This window comes from Pseudorasbora parva, chromosome 12 (assembly GCF_024679245.1).
Source record: "Pseudorasbora parva isolate DD20220531a chromosome 12, ASM2467924v1, whole genome shotgun sequence".
In the NCBI taxonomy this organism is placed as follows: domain Eukaryota; kingdom Metazoa; phylum Chordata; class Actinopteri; order Cypriniformes; family Gobionidae; genus Pseudorasbora; species Pseudorasbora parva.
The window spans coordinates 45,134,003-45,156,987 of record NC_090183.1 but is presented as its reverse complement, the minus strand read 5'-3'; the positions used below and the strand labels follow the sequence as shown (position 1 = coordinate 45,156,987).

At 38.2% G+C, this 22,985-nt stretch overlaps 1 protein-coding gene across 2 annotated transcripts in view; it reads right to left on the bottom strand.

Annotated features, from left to right (window-relative positions):
• Positions 1–21,184, bottom strand: part of pacsin1b (protein kinase C and casein kinase substrate in neurons 1b) — a 52,271-nt gene extending 31,087 nt beyond the window's left edge. Inside the window, exon 1 of one of the 2 annotated variants that reach the window (XM_067460469.1) lies at positions 21,027–21,184. The gene's annotated coding sequence lies outside the window, so the exon portion shown is untranslated. Of the gene's footprint in view, positions 1–5,421; positions 5,549–21,026 lie in introns of those variants that run through there. The other variant, XM_067460471.1, reaches the window with a different exon arrangement.
• Positions 21,185–22,985: the final 1,801 nt, after the last annotated feature.

Genomic DNA, 22,985 nt, shown 5'->3' with positions numbered 1-22,985 from the left:
GTCACAGGGATGCATCATGTGACTTCAGATGTGATGTCTCAGCGAGGCATCATGTGACTTCAGATGTGATGTCATAGCGAGGCATCATGTGACTTCAGATGTGATGTCACAGGGATGCATCATGTGACTTCAGATGTGATGTCTCAGCGAGGCATCATGTGACTTCAGATGTGATGTCATAGCGAGGCATCATGTGACTTCAGATGTGATGTCACAGGGATGCATCATGTGACTTCAGATGCGATGTCACAGCGATGCATCATGTGACTTCAGATGTGATGTCTCAGCGAGGCATCATGTGACTTCAGATGTGATGTCATAGCGAGGCATCATGTGACTTCAGATGTGATGTCACAGGGATGCATCATGTGACTTCAGATGCGATGTCACAGCGATGCATCATGTGACTTCAGATGTGATGTCACAGGGATGCATCATGTGACTTCAGATGCGATGTCACAGGGATGCATCATGTGACTTCAGATGTGATGTCTCAGCGAGGCATCATGTGACTTCAGATGTGATGTCATAGCGAGGCATCATGTGACTTCAGATGTGATGTCACAGGGATGCATCATGTGACTTCAGATGCGATGTCACAGGGATGCATCATGTGACTTCAGATGCGATGTCACAGGGATGCATCATGTGACTTCAGATGTGATGTCTCAGCGAGGCATCATGTGACTTCAGATGTGATGTCATAGCGAGGCATCATGTGACTTCAGATGTGATGTCACAGGGATGCATCATGTGACTTCAGATGCGATGTCACAGCGATGCATCATGTGACTTCAGATGCGATGTCACAGCGAGGCATCATGTGACTTCAGATGTGATGTCACAGCGATGCATCACGTGACTTCAGATGTGATGTCACAGCGAGGCATCATGTGACTTCAGATGCGATGTCACAGCGAGGCATCATGTGACTTCAGATGCGATGTCACAGGGATGCATCATGTGACTTCAGATGTGATGTCACAGCGAGGCATCATGTGACTTCAGATGCGATGTCACAGGGATGCATCATGTGACTTCAGATGCGATGTCACAGCGATGCATCATGTGACTTCAGATGCGATGTCACAGCGATGCATCATGTGACTTCAGATGTGATGTCACAGCGAGGCATCATGTGACTTCAGATGCGATGTCACAGCGATGCATCATGTGACTTCAGATGCGATGTCACAGCGATGCATCATGTGACTTCAGATGCGATGTCACAGCGATGCATCATGTGACTTCAGATGTGATGTCACAGCGAGGCATCATGTGACTTCAGATGCGATGTCACAGCGATGCATCATGTGACTTCAGATGTGATGTCACAGCGATGCATCATGTGACTTCAGATGCGATGTCACAGCGATGCATCATGTGACTTCAGATGTGATGTCACAGCGATGCATCATGTGACTTCAGATGCGATGTCACAGCGAGGCATCATGTGACTTCAGATGTGATGTCATAGCGAGGCATCATGTGACTTCAGATGTGATGTCACAGGGATGCATCATGTGACTTCAGATGCGATGTCACAGCGATGCATCATGTGACTTCAGATGCGATGTCACAGCGAGGCATCATGTGACTTCAGATGTGATGTCACAGCGATGCATCACGTGACTTCAGATGTGATGTCACAGCGAGGCATCATGTGACTTCAGATGCGATGTCACAGCGAGGCATCATGTGACTTCAGATGCGATGTCACAGGGATGCATCATGTGACTTCAGATGTGATGTCACAGCGAGGCATCATGTGACTTCAGATGCGATGTCACAGGGATGCATCATGTGACTTCAGATGCGATGTCACAGCGATGCATCATGTGACTTCAGATGCGATGTCACAGCGATGCATCATGTGACTTCAGATGTGATGTCACAGCGAGGCATCATGTGACTTCAGATGCGATGTCACAGCGATGCATCATGTGACTTCAGATGCGATGTCACAGCGATGCATCATGTGACTTCAGATGCGATGTCACAGCGATGCATCATGTGACTTCAGATGCGATGTCACAGCGATGCATCATGTGACTTCAGATGCGATGTCACAGCGATGCATCATGTGACTTCAGATGTGATGTCACAGCGAGGCATCATGTGACTTCAGATGCGATGTCACAGCGATGCATCATGTGACTTCAGATGCGATGTCACAGCGATGCATCATGTGACTTCAGATGCGATGTCACAGCGATGCATCATGTGACTTCAGATGCGATGTCACAGCGATGCATCATGTGACTTCAGATGTGATGTCACAGCGATGCATCATGTGACTTCAGATGTGATGTCACAGCGATGCATCATGTGACTTCAGATGTGATGTCACAGCGATGCATCATGTGACTTCAGATGCGATGTCACAGCGAGGCATCATGTGACTTCAGATGCGATGTCACAGCGATGCATCATGTGACTTCAGATGTGATGTCACAGCGATGCATCATGTGACTTCAGATGTGATGTCACAGCGATGCATCATGTGACTTCAGATGCGATGTCACAGGGATGCATCATGTGACTTCAGATGCGATGTCACAGCGATGCATCATGTGACTTCAGATGTGATGTCACAGCGAGGCATCATGTGACTTCAGATGCGATGTCACAGCGATGCATCATGTGACTTCAGATGTGATGTCACAGCGATGCATCATGTGACTTCAGATGTGATGTCACAGCGATGCATCATGTGACTTCAGATGTGATGCCATTATTAATTTTAATCCTCAATGTACAATGCAACACGATCTGTAAACATTTTAAAACACCAGTCGCCTACACATTAGGGGTGTGCCATATCATATCGTCCGCGATAATACCGGTATAAATTTTTACATGATAAAAAAGTGTCATATCGCGATATCAATGATATAGCGACGCGATGGCGTATGGCATATTTACTTTCCCTATCGCGCACAACAACACCTGTCTGAGAGAGAAGAGCACAAAGAGCAGCACGTCAGCCTCCGATGATGATGATTTAGTACCTAAAGGGGAGCTACTTGGTCGCAAGAGGTCAGGTCTTTTGACAACTGACATTACATTGTCAGCTTAAAGCTGTTATTGATGTTTGCCGCGCAATATTTGACCGGAAGGGTAACATTGACGGTTATTTTCATCAGTTACGGCTAGTTAGATCTAGCATTGTGCACGTTTCGAATGAGAGTCACAGAGATAAAGAAAGTAGTGTATAAAGTAATACGTTTATTTGAATGAATGGATTATAGCATTTATTACAATTAGAGAGAGAGAGAGAGAGAGAGAGAGGGAGAGAGAGAGAGAGAGAGAGAGAGAGGGAGAGAGAGAGAGAGAGAGAGAGAGAGAGAGAGGGGGAGAGAGAAAGAGAGAGAGAGAGAGAGAGATTTGTACATGCGTGACTGCGTCTGTTCAGCGTCTCTCTTAACAATGCAGTTATGCAGACAGATGTGCGTTTATTACTTTAAAATAGTGAGTAACCCCATCATTGCTGAGAAATATAATGTAGTGATCCAGTAGCTTAGCTATTTTCTGACATGATATTTCATCAGTGAACACAATGTCCACAATGAATATATGAATAAAATACTATTAAAATTCAATGTTTAATTCATTTACATTCAATTTCTTAGTTTAAATTGTTTTAAAATGTAAATATCCCATTTGTTTCGTTTCAGTGTATTTTTTCTGCATATAAATGAAGCTCACAGATGAATGTGATTCCAGAGGTGTTCGTCTGCTCGTCATTGGGCAAACTGACCAGGTTCTGTTTGCTATAAATAAACTATATTCCACTGGCACCCTGCGCTGAAACTGAACACCTCTCTCCCAAAACCTCTCCACACAGCCAATAAAAACCATCCGGATGTCCACACACACACGCACACACACACAGAAGCCGTGTGGCACAAATCAAACCAAATTTCAGCCTATCGGCTCCACATCGACTTGAGTTAAGCGGTCCTGAAATGTGACGATATACCGAAATAAGAGCAGACGTAATTTCCTGAGCTGAGAGGGAAAACTCAAGCACGTTTTGTGACACCGATAAAAACGCTTCACATTACAGCGATCGATTTCCAAACACCTATAGACGATCCGACCAATTACAGGCGTAACTTCATCAATCGTCATAATTCACAATTATTCATTCCAGTCACATTTCACACCAAATTCAATTTAAAGATAAACGTTGCATAACGTTAATCTCTGGTCTAGATGTTTTACTTTTGACATTTTAAGTCACATTAGTGATTCTCTTTATTGTAATACAGTTACTCTATTACTTTAAAAATGCTGGAAAGAAAATATTTTTCCTATAAATGATGCATAAATAAATGAGCATGATATATATATATATATATATACACACACACAAACACACACACACACACGCACACACGCACACACACACACACACACACACACACACACACACACACACACACACACACACACACACACACACACACACACACACACACACTAATAATGGTAATACAAATTTAGAGGTTGTTAAAAAAATTTAGCAATATAATATGATATGATGTGATTATAATAATATAATTAATATAATATAATATAATATAATATAATATAATATAAAATAATATAATATAATATAATATAATATAATATAATATAATATAATATAATATAATATAATATAATATAATATAATATAATATAATATAATATAATATAATATAATATACATTTCTTTTGATTTGGCATATTCGTGTCAGGTCCATAATATATAAATCAATCAATAAATAATGTTTTTTTTTCTCACATAATACAAATTTAGAGGAAATATTGACAGTAAAATAATTTAATATAATTACAATAAAAAATATTATTTAATTAATAATATAATATAATATAATATAATTAATATAATATAATATAATATAATATAATATAATATAATATAATATAATATAATTTAATATAATATAATATAATATAATTAATATAATATAATATAATATAATATAATATAATATAATATAATATAATATAATATAATATAATATAATATAATATAATATAATTTAATATAATATAACATACATTTATTTTTGGTTGTGAAATATAACCTGGGCATATTCTTGACAGGCCCATAATATATAAATCAAGTAATCAATAAATTATAATTTTTTTCTCTCACATAATGGTAATGCAAATTTAGAGGTAAAATTATCAGTAATATAATATAATTAATATAATATAATATAATATAATATAATATAATATAATATAATATAATATAATATAATATAATATAATATAATATAATTCTTTTGACATATTCTTGACAGAAATTATAGCCTGTGTAAGGGTGAAACCTGTTACACCAGAGACTCTTACAGTATTTGATATAGACTTATAATATTTGTTCAGTATTAGACAATATCTTACCTGGTAAATCCAGACTAAAAGAGAAAGATGTTCCAGAATCTGCGAGTGACACGGGATACTCCTGACATCAGACGAGTGTTGGGCTAGTGGGTGTGTTCAAAACACCACACACACACACACACACACACACACACACACACACACACACACACACACACACACACACACACACACGATTGTTTGCTGTGACACACACTCATGCATTAAACTGAACTTTGACAACCCCACCCAGCAAGATGGCAGACGATCAATGATTAGCCAGAGGAATGTCATCTCAACATCACAGTGTTAAAACGACAGGCACAACTACACAGCTGGCATACAAACCCTCAAATAAAACCTCAAAAGAGCAACCAGGAATGTGCTTTCCCATCACCAGCCAAGTACCAATGTTTAGTACATACCAAGAGTACTAAACCAATCAGGACACCGGCTAAGACCATTGGTAAATATCCCAAAATGTGAATAACACTGATGGATTCGCCGTCTTCAATACTGTGGTCGAGTGAGGGAGCTAAATGGTGCTAATTGCTAACTAAAGTTGTCCAGCACACAGGATCTCGCCCACCACAGGACCTAATCAATACCATTGATCGGATGTGAAGGAAGACTGAGGCTAGCAGATATCAATAGCCTGAATGCTCAAAACTGAGACTAATAACTCCATGGATAATAATAATAACCCGGCATCCTGGACAAATCTGCCCATTGGCTTCTGTCCATCATGGCCTCCTAATCATCCCCATATTCTGATTGGCCCTTATCACTGTCTCCACCATAAGCTGGTGTGTGTGAAGATGAGCCTCACAGATTCACTCTGCTAATGTCTGTCCAATTTCAGATGAGTTCAAACCCAGTTCACGCTGACAATGGCCTTTTCTTCACCCTCAGAAGTCCAATTTCATCCACAACCCAAAGGGAAATTCAAAGGGTCTTCTTCTATTCTGAGCCTAAATAACCATATTAACATTTGGCCCGCGTCCTTTATCTCTCGGTCCGTTCCACAGCATGAAACCCAATCTAAGAGCAGCTCACCACATTAAAGATAAAGCCACATAAAATAGCCATAATGGCCAAAGTGAGCAGTCAGCAGCTATCAACAAATGAGGTTTCTATGCTTTTACATGAATTTCATATAATAGACCCTTACAAGCCTCTTTCTCTCTCTTGCTTTTGCCTCTAAACACAACAAACACAAGATCTCGAAGATGAATTTCCTGGCTCTAGTTCAGTGCATTCAAGTGTGAAATACAGAGGCTGAGGCAGCAAAGAGCATCCATTACCAACACTGCACACACACACACACACACACACACACACAGAGAAAGAGACACACACACACACACACACACACACACAGAGAAAGACACACACACACACACACACACAGAAAGAGACACACACACACAGACACACACACACACACACACACACACACAGACACACACACACACACACACACACACAAACACACACACACACACACAGAAAGAGACACACACACACACACACACACACAGACACACACACACACACACACACACACACACACACAGAAAGAGACACACACACACACACACACACACACACAGACACACACACACAGACACACACACACACACACACACACACACACACAGACACAGAAAGAGACACACACACACACACACACACACACACACAGAGACAGACACACACACACACACACACACACACACACACAGAAAGAGACACACACACACACACACACAGACACACACACACACACACACACACACACACACACACACAGAAAGAGACACACACACACACACACACACACACAGAGAGACAGACACACACACACACACACACACACACACACAGACACACACAGACACACACACACAGACACACACACACACACACACACACACACACACACACACACCCTGGGTCAAAAATGAATTTATATATAAAAAAATAAAAAATAAAATAAAAACTGCCGCTTTTTGGGGGGGGGGGGGGTTATACTTTGAATGTTAACACTTTTAGTGTGTTTTATGTAACTTTAAATGTTTACTGTAAAATGATATTAAACATAATTGTGTATTTAGACCACTGTATGGGAAGCTTTTCCATTTGGGTCGGCCAAATCCAGACGGAAATCCCCAAAAATGGTCCCAGAGCTGAGGAGGTTAATCTAATCGGATATTTTATTCAGCTTAATTTCTATTAATGAACTATCTTTACTTTTAATGAACAATACCAATACTGCTAGATATGAGCAATAAGAGACGCCCTAATTAATGGAACTTAGGGCTGGACAATAATTCAATATCAATATATATCGCGATATAATTTTTTTCAATAACGGTGATATGATTTTTAAACACATTTCCGATATTTCGATAAATATTACAGCATTCGTCACTGACTGACGTTCAGGGTGCAGCCGTCAGAGAGAGCAGAACATGATTGGCTACTTGCGCGATGACGTACACCACAGAAACCCAGTCAGTGCTCAGCAGTAGTAGGCTGATAGATCCAACGCGGCAAGTTTTAGCTACAAAAAGAGTTTCCCTGACCGCAACACAAATGTGACTGAACGAACTTCCACAAGTAAGAAATAGTTGATAAGAGAAGAAAGACTAACGTTAATTCAGTGGGGTGGAAGTGGTTCGGCGTGTCCCCCTGCACTTTTAATAAAGTGTATTTTCATCCCCCGCACATTTACTGGGTCTCACCGGTCCTAGTCGACCCGCTCCGAGCGGGATTCCAAACGGCGTTACCTGGAGCGAGGGCGGGCAATTTAACAGGGATGCTAAAGACCGCTTTCTCTAACCTCAGTTGATTGCGCGCTTCTTGAGGTCTATTCGTATCTAAATATGAGGAGGACGCTCTCTCACAGAAAGTCCAAAAGCGGATTCGTAGAACTAACGTTACTGTCACGCTGGAGCTGCAGCTGAAGGACGTTACATATACATACAAATCGTTATGAGCTGAAAGGTGACGATCGACAGTCAGACGATTGCGACAATATATGAAAGCAATGAAGGAGCATCATGAGCAACAAAACTGTTTTCAACACTGATAATAATCATAAATGTTTGTTGAGCATCAAATCCTAATATGAGAGTGATGAGTGACACTGAAGACTGGAGTAGGCTAATGATGATAAATTCAGCTTTGATCACAGAAATAAATGACACTTTACTATATATTCACGTAGTGAACAGATGATGTAGATCAGAATAATATTTCACTGTATTACGTTTTTTACTGCATTTTTAATTAAATAAATGCAGCATTAAATATATGCTATAGTTTTGCATAAATAGAAAATAGAGCGCTATGAATTGTTCTTCACTGAAATATAAAACTTAAAAGAAAATGCTCAATAATCTGCGTCTGCGGCATAGGAGCGCTGTACGCTGTGAAGCAGATCCACCATCTGAAGCAGATCCATCCGCTAGAATATTCTGAGTCAGGCTGAATCCTGGCTGAAGCACTTTTGTTTAATCTATATTAAGAATAATATAATCAGCCTATGTTATAGTTTAAACTTAAAGATATTAATATTAATAAAGTGGGAGTCTTATGTTTATTTGATGTTGATTTCACATTTCTTTTTCATATAAAGGCTAAATACAAATAAAAGGTGAACATTAATTTATTTGTACTGGTTTTATTTCTAAAATATTATATTGTTTTATAGGAGGATTATTCATAGACTTGGCAAATACATTTTTCAGAAGTTTGTAGGTACAGACATCCTTTGTGGCAGTTCTTAGTAGTTTTTCCTAAAGCTTTTATATAGTTCATATCGATATCGGAATTATATCGTATCGACCGAAATTAAGAAAAATATCGTGATATGAATTTTGGCCATATCGTCCAGCCCTAATGGAACTCAATTGCTATTTTTTTGAAGTACAAAAGCTCTAGGGCTGTGCAATATATCGAAATTATCAAAATATCATAAATGTACATATCGCAATATGCATACCGCAACGGCACGCAATATCTGAATGATTTTAATAGGCTACTTCAACATTGTGAAAAGTGTCTGTTTTAGGTTGACGCATAGCGCAGAGAATAGACTGGGCACACGACTGTTACTTTATGGGACTTGCTTGATAATTTGCGAAAAACAATAACTTGCAGTCTCGCGCTGTCTGACACGCACATAAATGTGACATAAATGTTTGCTAAAACACAGCTGGTCACTTTCAAAAGTTGTAGCGATGCTTTCGTTTCCCAGAAAAAATGTGAAACACAAATTTTTTTTCCATATAATTTAAATAGATTTGACACACTAATTGCATATCGAATATCGCATTATTTAACAAGATATTACATCATATATTTCTTCAATATCGCACAGATTTAAAAGCTCCACAGCTGCGTTTTGGATGTGAACGTCGCAGGTGAAGCTTTGAGTAGGAAGACAAAACAGTCATAAACTGAAAGATTCATTCATTCAATAAATCCTCAAGAGACTGAAGCTCACTCCCTCTATCTCTCGTGTTGGAGGAGCTGCATAACTTACAGTCACACCCTGGAAAAACTGAGAAGACAGAGTTCACACATTCCAATAATATACAAATATTCACCAATATAGTCTTAAAGAGGTCATGAACTGAGAAATCAAAGCTTTTGACATATAAGAGGTCATCATACTATAAGAATATCTTCCTTGTTAATCCATAAATCAGCTTTTATCGTAACCAATCCCAGAGAACGACTCGTAGTGGAATGTGCCTATTGATGACGTCATAGATCACGCCTACTTCATCATCACAACTTTGGCTCCGCCCACTGGAGTGTTAGTGAGATGACGAGGAGAGAAGAGCGAAACTAAAAATAACATCATCACCTTCCAAAGGATCCTAATGCTAGGAATGAGCTTATTTATTCTCATCAATGTGAACGTCTCAGCTGAGCATTATTTATTTGTGTTCGCTTCATTTCACTGTGGAGTCGTTGGGAAATCAGTCGCCGTTTCAGCAGAAAACAGACTTTTATGATCATCTCGCCAATCACAGCAGTGGCGTTTACACTGAAGTCTCACAGCAGCCAATCACAGCAGTGGGCGTTTACACTGAAGTCTCACAGCAGCCAATCACAGCAGTGGGCGTTTACACTGAAGTCTCACAGCAGCCAATAACAGCAGTGGGCGTTTACACTGAAGTCTCACAGCAGCCAATCACAGCAGTGGGCGTTTACACTGAAGTCTCACGGCAGCCAATCACAGCAGTGGCGTTTACACTGAAGTCTCACAGCAGCCAATCACAGCAGTGGGCGTTTACACTGAAGTCTCACAGCAGCCAATCACAGCAGTGGGCGTTTACACTGAAGTCTCACAGCAGCCAATAACAGCAGTGGGCGTTTACACTGAAGTCTCACAGCAGCCAATCACAGCAGTGGGCGTTTACACTGAAGTCTCACGGCAGCCAATCACAGCAGTGGGCATTTACACTGAAGTCTCACAGCAGCCAATCACAGCAGTGGGCGTTTACACTCAAGTAGGAAAAATGCCTATTTTCTAAATTATGACAATTTTTAATGTAAAAATCATACTAACATTATAAGTGCAGCACAGGACACATTATAAAACAATAAAACAATCTTCATGAAACCTTCATATTCACCTTTAAGAAACTAAATTCGCTTCTGCTGACTTAAAGGGATATTTCCCCCAAAATGAAAATTCTGTCATCATTTACTCCTCCTGAAGTTGCTCTAAACCTGTCTGAGATTCTGTTGAACACAAAAGGCAATATTTTGAAGAATGTTTGTGTACAGTCACTGGTCCCCATTGACTTCCATTAGTATAAAAATATCTATCATGGAAGTCAATGGGGACTATAAACTGTCTTCAAAATACATTCGTTTGTGTTCAACAGAAACTCATACAGGTTTAGAACGACTTAAGGGTGAGTTTTGTGAACTATCCCTTGGATTCAAGCATATAAAGATTTTGTCCAGTCTAAGCTCAATATACTGATGAGAAATGTTTGAGTTCATATTTTTCTTGCTTATGAGTGGGGTTGTAGAAATATCCAACAACCTTCACAAAGCTTCAAATAAGTTCTTCCTCACGCATCTTTCAGCGTTCGTGAGGCACAAGACGTTTAGAAACCGAGGAACGGATTATTTATATCGGATCGTTGCAGACTCGCTGCTTGGCGATGTTTAAAGCATAAATCTCACATCTCTCCTCAGCATCTCATTCTGTCCAGCATTTACTCTCAATCGATACGGCCCACCATCCTCCTCTTCATCTCTCAATCTTTGTCCATCTCACAGACAGACAGAAACTTGGGCAAGACTGCAGAGAAGAATCAATGCAGGATCTCTCAGCAGCCAGGAGTGTGTGTGAGGGTGTGTGAGTCTGGTAAGGAGTGTGTGTGAGGGTGTGTGTGTGTGGGTAAGGAGTGTGTGTGAGGGTGTGTGTGTGTGGTAAGGAGTGAGTGTGAGGGTGTGTGTGTGTGGTAAGGAGTGTGTGTGAGGGTGTGTGTGTGTGGTAAGGAGTGTGTGTGAGGGTGTGTGTGTGTGGTAAGGAGTGTGTGTGAGGGTGTGTGTGTGTGGTAAGGAGTGTGTGTGAGGGTGTGTGTGTGTGTGGTAAGGAGTGTGTGTGAGGGTATGTGTGGGGGGTAAGGAGTGTGTGTGAGGGTGTGTGTGTGTCTGTGTGTGAGGTGTGTGTGTGTGTGTGTGTGTGTGTGTGTGTGAGGGTGTGTGTGTGTGTGTGTCTGTGTGTGAGGTGTTTGTCTGTGTGTGAGGTGTGTGTGTGATGTGTGTGTGTGGGGGGTAAGGAGTGTGTGTGTCTGTGTGTGAGGTGTGTGTGTGTGAGGGTTTGTGTGTGTGTGAGGGTTTGTGTGTGTGTGTGTGTGTGTGCACTTGTTTATATTACATTGTGGGAACCAGCCAGCGGTCCCCACTTTTTAAAAGGTTTATAAATCATACAGGATGATGTTTTTTGAAAAATTTAAAAATGCAGAATGTTTCCTGTGATGAGTAGATTTAGGGGCAGTGTGTGTGTGTGTGTGTGTGTGTGTGTGTGTGTGTGTGTGTGTGTGTGTGTGTGTGTGTGTGTGTGTGTGTGTGTGTGTGTGTGTGTGTGTGTGTGTGTGTGTGTGTGTGTGTGTGTGTGTGTGGTAAGGCAAGGTCACAGCGCAGCTGATATCCACACCGCCTCAGAAACACATGAGAAGCTGTCAAAAAGCAAGCCAGCCTACTGGTAACACAACGCCGGACCGATGCAGCAGCTGAGATCTGGTTGCATGGATTCCCTGAGGCTTCGAAGAACAGCGTAATCTATCCCATAAAAGACATTATACACGGACAAACACTCTTAAAAGATTACTTCACCCAAAAAATTTAAATTATCCCATGATTTACTCTCCCTCGAGTCTTCCTAGGTGTGTATGACATTCTTCTTTCAGACGAACACAATCAGAGTTCTATAAAAAAATGTCCTGACTCTTCTAAGCTTTATAATGGAAGTTCCTGTTTTGAAGACCATAAAAGTGCATCAGTCAATCATAAAAGTGCATCTATCCATCATAAAAGTGCATCTATCCATCATAAAAGTGCATCTATCCATCATAAAAGTGCATCTATCCATCATAAAAGTGCATCTATCCATCATAAAAGTGCATCCATCTATCATAAAAGTGCATCTATCCATCATAAAAGTGCATCCATCCATCATAAAAGTGGATCCATCCATTATAAAAGTGCATCCATCTATCATAAAAGTGCATCTATCCATCATAAAAGTGCATCCATCCATCATAAAAGTGGATCCATCCATTATAAAAGTGCATTCATCCATCATAAAAGTGCATCCATCCGTCATAAAAGTGCATCTATCCATCATAAAAGTGCATCTATCCATCATAAAAGTGCATCTATCCATCATAAAAGTGCATCTATCCATCATAAAAGTGCATCTATCCATTATAAAAGTGCATCTATCCATCATAAAAGTGCATCCATCTATCATAAAAGTGCATCTATCCATCATAAAAGTGCATCCATCCATCATAAAAGTGGATCCATCCATTATAAAAGTGCATTCATCCATTATAAAAGTGCATCTATCATCATAAAAGTGCATCTATCCATCATAAAAGTGCATCTATCCATCATAAAAGTGGATCCATCCATTATAAAAGTGCATCCATCCATCATAAAAGTGCATCCATCCATCATAAAAGTGCATCTATCCATCATAAAAGTGCATCTATCCATCATAAAAGTGCATCTATCCATCATAAAAGTGCATCTATCCATCATAAAAGTGCATCTATCCATCATAAAAGTGCATCTGTCCATCAGAAAAGTGCATCTATCTATCATAAAAGTGCATCTATCATCATAAAAGTGCATCTATCCATAATAAAAGTGCATCTATCCATCATAAAAGTGCATCTATCCATAATAAAAGTGCATCCATCCATCATAACAGTGCATCTATCATCATAAAAGTGCATCTATCCATCATAAAAGTGCATCTATCCATCATAAAAGTGGATCCATCCATTATAAAAGTGCACCCATCCATCATAAAAGTGCATCCATCCATCATAAAAGTGCATCTATCCATCATAAAAGTGCATCTGTCCATCAGAAAAGTGCATCTATCTATCATAAAAGTGCATCTATCCATCATAAAAGTGCATCTATCCATCATAAAAGTGCATCTATCCATCATAAAAGTGCATCCATCCATCATAAAAGTGCATCCGTCCATCATAAAAGTGCATCCGTCCATCATAAAAGTGCATCTGTCCATCATAAAAGTGCATCTATCCATTATAAAAGTGCATCTATCCATCATAAAAGTGCATCTATCCATTATAAAAGTGCATCCGTCCATCATAAAAGTGCATCTATCCATCATAAAAGTGCATCTATCCATCATAAAAGTGCATCTATCCATCATAAAAGTGCATCTATCCATCATAAAAGTGCATCTATCCATTATAAAAGTGCATCCGTCCATCATAAAAGTGCATCTATCCATCATAAAAGTGCTTACATCCATCATAAAAGTGCATCCGTCCATCATAAAAGTGCATCTATCCATCATAAAAGTGCATCTATCCATTATAAAAGTGCATCTATCCATTATAAAAGTGCATCCATCCATCATAAAAGTGCATCCATCCATCATAAAAGTGCATCCGTCCATCATAAAAGTGCATCTATCTATCATAAAAGTGCATCTATCCATCATAAAAGTGCATCCATCCATCATAAAAGTGCATCTGTCCATCATAAAAGTGCATCTATCCATCATAAAAGTGCATCTATCCATCATAAAAGTGCATCTATCCATTATAAAAGTGCATCTATCCATCATAAAAGTGCATCTATCCATCATAAAAGTGCATCTATCCATCATAAAAGTGCATCTATCCATCATAAAAGTGCATCTATCCATTATAAAAGTGCATCCGTCCATCATAAAAGTGCATCTATCCATCATAAAAGTGCATACATCCATCATAAAAGTGCATCCGTCCATTATAAAAGTGCATCTATCCATCATAAAAGTGCATCCGTCCATCATAAAAGTGCATCCGTCCATCATAAAAGTGCATCCATCCATCATAAAAGTGCATCCGTCCATCATAAAAGTGCATCTATCTATCATAAAAGTGCATCTATCCATCATAAAAGTGCATCCATCCATCATAAAAGTGCATCTGTCCATCATAAAAGTGCATCTATCCATTATAAAAGTGCATCTATCCATCATAAAAGTGCATCTATCCATTATAAAAGTGCATCTATCCATCATAAAAGTGCATCTATCCATCATAAAAGTGCATCTATCCATCATAAAAGTGCATCTATCCATCATAAAAGTGCATCTATCCATTATAAAAGTGCATCCGTCCATCATAAAAGTGCATCTATCCATCATAAAAGTGCATACATCCATCATAAAAGTGCATCCGTCCATTATAAAAGTGCATCTATCCATCATAAAAGTGCATCCGTCCATCATTAAAGTGCATCTATCCATCATAAAAGTGCATCTATCCATCATAAAAGTGCATCCATCCATCATAAAAGTGCATCCGTCCATCATAAAAGTGCATCCGTCCATCATAAAAGAGCATCCATCCATCATAAAAGTGCATCTATCCATCATAAAAGTGCATCTATCCATCATAAAAGTGCATCCATCCATCATAAAAGTGCATCTATCCATCATAAAAGTGCATCTATCCATCATAAAAGTGCATCTATCCATCATAAAAGTGCATCTATCCATCATAAAAGTGCATCTATCATCATAAAAGTGCATCTATCCATCAAAAAAAGTGCATCCATCCATCATAAAAGTGCATCCGTCCATCATAAAAGTGCATCTATCCATCATAAAAGTGCATCTATCTATCATAAAAGTGCATCTATCCATCATAAAAGTGCATCTATCCATCATAAAAGTGCATCCATCCATCATAAAAGTGCATCCGTCCATCATAAAAGTGCATCTGTCCATCATAAAAGTGCATCCGTCCATCATAAAAGTGCATCTGTCCATCATAAAAGTGCATCTATCCATCATAAAAGTGCATCTATCCATCATAAAAGTGCATCTATCCATTATAAAAGTGCATCTATCCATCATAAAAGTGCATCTATCCATCATAAAAGTGCATCTATCCATCATAAAAGTGCATCTATCCATCATAAAAGTGCATCTATCCATCATAAAAGTGCATCTATCCATTATAAAAGTGCATCCGTCCATCATAAAAGTGCATCTATCCGTTATAAAAGTGCATCCGTCCATCATAAAAGTGCATCTATCCATCATAAAAGTGCATACATCCATCATAAAAGTGCATCCGTCCATCATAAAAGTGCATCTATCCATCATAAAAGTGCATCTATCCATTATAAAAGTGCATCTATCCATTATAAAAGTGCATCTATCCGTTATAAAAGTGCATACATCCATCATAAAAGTGCATCCGTCCATCATAAAAGTGCATCTATCCATCATAAAAGTGCATCTATCCATTATAAAAGTGCATCTATCCATTATAAAAGTGCATCCGTCCATCATAAAAGTGCATCTATCCATCATAAAAGTGCATACATCCATCATAAAAGTGCATCCGTCCATCATAAAAGTGCATCTATCCATCATAAAAGTGCATCTATCCATTATAAAAGTGCATCTATCCATTATAAAAGTGCATCCATCCATCATAAAAGTGCATCCATCCATCATAAAAGTGCATCCGTCCATCATAAAAGTGCATCTATCTATCATAAAAGTGCATCTATCCATCATAAAAGTGCATCTATCCATCATAAAAGTGCATCCATCCATCATAAAAGTGCATCCGTCCATCATAAAAGTGCATCCGTCCATCATAAAAGTGCATACATCCATTATAAAAGTGCATCTATCCATCATAAAAGTGCATCTATCCATTATAAAAGTGCATCTATCCATCATAAAAGTGCATCTATCCATCATAAAAGTGCATCTATCCATCATAAAAGTGCATCTATCCATCATAAAAGTGCATCTATCCATCATAAAAGTGCATCCGTCCATCATAAAAGTGCATCCGTCCATCATAAAAGTGCATCCGTCCATCATAAAAGTGCATCTATCCATCATAAAAGTGCATCCATCCATCATAAAAGTGCATCCGTCCATCATAAAAGTGCATCCGTCCATCATAAAAGTGCATACATCCATTATAAAAGTGCATCTATCCATCATAAAAGTGCATCTATCCATTATAAAAGTGCATCTATCCATCATAAAAGTGCATCTATCCATCATAAAAGTGCATCTATCCATCATAAAAGTGCATCTATCCATCATAAAAGTGCATCCGTCCATCATAAAAGTGCATCTATCCATCATAAAAGTGCATACATCCATCATAAAAGTGCATCCGTCCATCATAAAAGTGCATCTATCCATCATAAAAGTGCATCTATCCATTATAAAAGTGCATCCATCCATCATAAAAGTGCATCTATCCATCATAAAAGTGCATCTATCCATCATAAAAGTGCATCTATCTATCATAAAAGTGCATCTATCCATCATAAAAGTGCATCCGTCCATCATAAAAGTGCATCTGTCCATCATAAAAGTGCATCCGTCCATCATAAAAGTGCATCTGTCCATCATAAAAGTGCATACATCCATCATAAAAGTGCATCCGTCCATCATAAAAGTGCATCTGTCCATCATAAAAGTGCATCCATCCATCATAAAAGTGCATCTGTCCATCATAAAAGTGCATCCATCCATCATAAAAGTGCATCCGTCCATCATAAAAGTGCATCTGTCCATCATAAAAGTGCATACATCCATTATAAAAGTGCATCTATCCATCATAAAAGTGCATCTATCCATTATAAAAGTGCATCCGTCCATCATAAAAGTGCATACATCCATCATAAAAGTGCATCCGTCCATCATAAAAGTGCATCTATCCATCATAAAAGTGCATCTATCCATTATAAAAGTGCATACATCCATCATAAAAGTGCATCCGTCCATCATAAAAGTGCATCTATCCATCATAAAAGTGCATCTATCCATTATAAAAGTGCATCCATCCATCATAAAAGTGCATCTATCCATCATAAAAGTGCATCTATCCATCATAAAAGTGCATCCATCCATCATAAAAGTGCATCTATCCATCATAAAAGTGCATCCATCCATCATAAAAGTGCATCCATCCATCATAAAAGTGCATCCGTCCATCATAAAAGTGCATATTTATTTTCTGAAGAGAAGTGGCGCTTTTGTGTAAGAAAAATATCCATATTTAAAACTATATAGACTAAAACAACTAGCTTCCAGGGTCAGTAGTACGCATGTCGACTTTATGGTAAAAGAGTCACCCCTGACGTTACGTTTTGCTCTATCCTCTGCACTTCTGTGTTCGTCAATACGTATATGTCAAGGGTTCAAGGGTCAGGGGTTACTCTTTTAGCACAAGCGTCTCACCTGACCGCCAGCAGCTAGGTATTTTGGTCTATATAGTTTTAAATATGGATATTTTTCTCATACAAACGCGCCACTTCGCTTCAGAAAATAAATATGTGGCATAAACTACTAAATAATTGTATATGTGATATATTGTTGAATAAAATGGAAATGTAATATTATAAATAAAATATGAAATTAATCTTAGAAATAAAATTCTATATAAATAAATGTAGCTAAAACTCGATCAGACGTGTTAATCAAAGTCTGACTTTTGATTAATCTAAAGGACAGAAATTAGCGCTGTGCCCCATGAGAGTCCCATGAGGGAGATCAAATCTGTGCCCTTGAGCTTGACCCCAATCATCCTGAAGTGAGCAATGAACTCTGGTCGTCCTTTAAGGACAAATGATTCAATCTGGATTATGCAACCAAACCACATCATTCACAATCGAATATTATGCATGCACTTCCTTTTAGTGTATGCATGACTATGCAATATGCAATGCAATCTCTTTTCTAAAGGCGAGAGAGTTCTAAAGCAGAGTTTGAAACTGTTGCATTGAGGTTTTATCCATAGACTGTAAAAAAATATAGACATAGTGAACGTAACATCAACCCGTAGGATTCTGAAGAGCCGTTTTGAAGCATAAAGTAGAGACAAGCTGGAGTCGGTCCCTAGTGGCCAGTTGAGGAACTGCAGTTTAAGTCACTTCCGTATCGGCTTCAACAGAAACTGGGGAAGTTGCCGCTTGGTTTTATCCCAGTTTTAAGTGCTCAGACGTTACATTGTAACTTGAGGTTAGTTAAAAGCCTCTAAGGACACACTTTCCTTGCTTTAGTCGGCATCTGAAGCTCCTGACGGCTGAAGGACAGATTCAGAGCGAAGGTGAGTCCAGTCCAGAGTGCAAAAAGGATTGCAAAAAACTACATTTGAGCTGAAGCTACAGTCTAAAAATGCTGCGTTAAAAACAACCTAAGTTGGGTTAAAAATGGACAAACCCATCGATTGGGTTGCTTTAACCCAGTGGTTGGGTTAAATGTTTGCCCAACTTGCTGGGTAGTTATATTTAACTCAACTATTGTTTTTCTATTGCTCGCTTAAAATGAACCCAAAGTATGTTGACATACTTAATTTAACAATACTTATTTACTAATTTAATAGTTTAACATTATTAATATGTTTAATTAATAATAATTGTCTGAGTTTTAATTTCCAGCCTATTTTGGGTTAATTTTAAGCCAGCCATATAGTAATTTTTAAACAATAGTTGGGTTAAATAAAACTGCCCAGCACATTGGGCAAACATTTAACAACCGCTGGGTTAAAACAACCCAATTGCTAGGTTCGTCCATTTTCAACCCAACAGATTTATTAAACATATTAATAAATGTTAATTAACAACTTATTTTGGGTTCCTTTTAAGCAAGCAATACAGTAATTTTAAACAATAGTTGAGTTAAATAAAACTACCCGGCAGGTTGGGAAAACATTTAACCCAATCACTGGGTTTGTCCATTTTCAACAAAACTTGTGCATTATTTTTAGTCTATGCAGGATAAGAAATGCCAAACTCCCAAAGAACTGTGCACAAATAATCAAAATGCTCATAATAATAACTGAGCCAGAGCTCAAGAGTTCAGGTGCCAAGAGACAATTCAGGACCTTGGACAGTTCGAGACCCTCCACGACCTTTGACACGAGCAGAAGTCGTCAAACAGACATCTGGTGTCTGCTTAGGCTTACACAGATGGGACTACCAATGGAAGATCAGACTAACATTAGACATTCCCTCTGGTGTAATGATTAATGTCCTTTGCTGCCACTATTGATTCGTTACGTTTAGCATGCAAAAACACACTAAAGTCTCCTCTGGGAGCAACAGATTTTGCACTTATTAAAATGGTCTATTGTGAATCTCAGAGGTCTGGGTTAACAAGTGCCCTATTCATGCTAATATAAATATAAAGAAACTTCAATGCATGAGCGCAAAAACAAAAAACGTTTTCTTGTTTGGCTTAAAATCTGTTTATTTTAAACAAAAAATTGACTACTAACTTTAGCAGGATTATTGAAAGTTGAAATAATGAGCTGTTATAACTTTAAAGCATCATATTTTCCAACATTAGACAGTATGTGTATTCTAAAAACAACTATATTGAAAACACAAGGTACAACTATATGTAAATATGCAAAGATTTCACCATGCAATGCAAGATATGCATAACTTTAGAATAGCATACTACTCTAAAAATAAATTAGCATTAAAGTGCATTCTATAAATATTAAAACAATTCTCCTGAAGTCTCTGTAAAATGGCTTTGTATTGTACAATATTAATAGCTTATAAGTAGTTGGCCGAATGCAAAGCATGTGCATAATGAAGAATGCATAAAAATCTAATTTATGCATGCAATTCAATTCAATTCGACACATGCATATTAATTCCAGGTGCACAGAGCGCTCAGTGTCCGGCATTACATGCGAAGAACCGCAGCGTAATTTAAATGACTGCGCAAGCGTTCAGAAACTAACGACACAGCACGAGACGACACGTCTATCCGCACATATCGATACAGATCTAATTTCAATAGCTAAACAAGAACAAAATCAAGCGTTAAGACATACCAAACACAGATGAACGAGAATCCAGCCTCTCTGTGAGCTTCCACTCTCTAGTAAAGCACAATAACTGTGCGCCGTCTGATTCAGTTCAGGGAATCGGTTCGCTCGGCGAATTTATTCACCACGTCTGTTCTCACAGAAGTCCTTCCACGTAGTGTTTTCATGTTATTAAATATACCTCGATACATATTTTGAATACGCAGTGTGCCTCAGTCTTTTATATGAAGTGGTTTACAAACGCATTGCGAAACAGTTCAACTGAATAAAAAAAGAGTCGGTTCGACAGAACGTCTCATTGGCGAATCGAACATCTCTAAAACACAAAGGTATCGGATGAACACAGCCAGTGTTGTGCTGATGGGGGATGGTCAGTCGAGAGACCCACGTTACATATTAATGAGCACCAGATCAACGAATATGTGACCAATGCAATAATTCATATTTTTAAATAATATTAAGTTGGATTGAGAGCCAACTTACTGAAATTATTAAAATTCTTATTATTCTTTTGACACTAAAATTAACTCTACAACTTCCAAACCCGGCTCAGACCTTCAGACTGTTCTGATCTATGGTTCTGATACGGGTTGCTATATATTTTCTAACTGATCCAACTTACGGTTTTCCTAAAAATAACGATTAAAACTCGGAAAAATCCCACTGACTTTCATTGACGGAGTTCAACTGCGCAAAGACTGTTCAAACTCCAACTGTCAAAATTCAAATTTAAACTGCCAGAAGCGCTATACAGCCATGTTAAATCATGCTAGCAACATGCTAATTTGTGCTAAAACATGCGAGCAATACGCTAAAACATGTTTGCAACATGCTTATTTATAAAACATGCAAACAACATGTTAAATCATTCTACCAACATGTTAAATAATGTTAGCAATAGTAAGATAATTCTTGGCTAAAACATGCTAGCAACATGCTAATTTGTGGTAAATCATGGTAAAACATGCAAGCCAAATGCTAATTTGAGGTAAATTATGTTAAAACATGCTAGTAGCATGTTAATTTGTGGTAAATAATGCCAGCAAATATGTTAAATAATGCTAGCAAACAAGCTAATTAATGTTAAAACATGCCGGCAAAATAGATTAAAACATGTTAGCAAAACATGCTTTTTCATGATAAAACATGTTAGCAAGCATATAAAATAATGCTAAAACATGCTAGCAAAATGTTAAATCATTCTAGCGTGTTAAATTATGTTGGCAAACATGCAATTTTTTGGCTAAAACATGCTAGCAAAAAATGCTAATTCTTGGATAACATGTTTTGCCATGATTTACAAGATGCTAAGTGGTAAATCATGGTAAAACATGCATGCAACATGCTAATTTGTGGTAAATCATGCTAACAATATATTAAATAATGCATTTTTATTAATTTATGTTAAAACATGCTAGCAGAAATGCTCAAACATGCTAAATCATAAAACATTCTAATTTATGTTAAACCATGTTTGCAATGTTAAAATGTGTCAATTCTTGTTCAATCTATCTATCTATCTATCTATCTATCTATCTATCTATCTATCTATCTATCTATCTATCTATCTATCTATCTATCTATCTATCTATCTATCTATCTATCTATCTATATCATCCACCCATCCATCCATCCATCCATCCATCTATCATCCATCCATCCATCCATCCATCTATCTATCTATCTATCTATCTATCTATCTATCTATCTATCATCCGTCCATCCATCTATCTATCTATCTATCTATCTATCTATCTATCTATCTATCTATCTATCTATCTATCTATCTATCTATCTATCTATCATCCGTCCATCCATCCATCCATCCGTCCGTCTGTCTGTCTATCTGTCTATCCGTCCGTCTGTGTCCTTCCATCCCTCCATCCATCTATCTATCTATCTATCTATCTATCTATCTATCTATCTATCTATCTATCTATCTATCTATCTATCTATCTATCTATC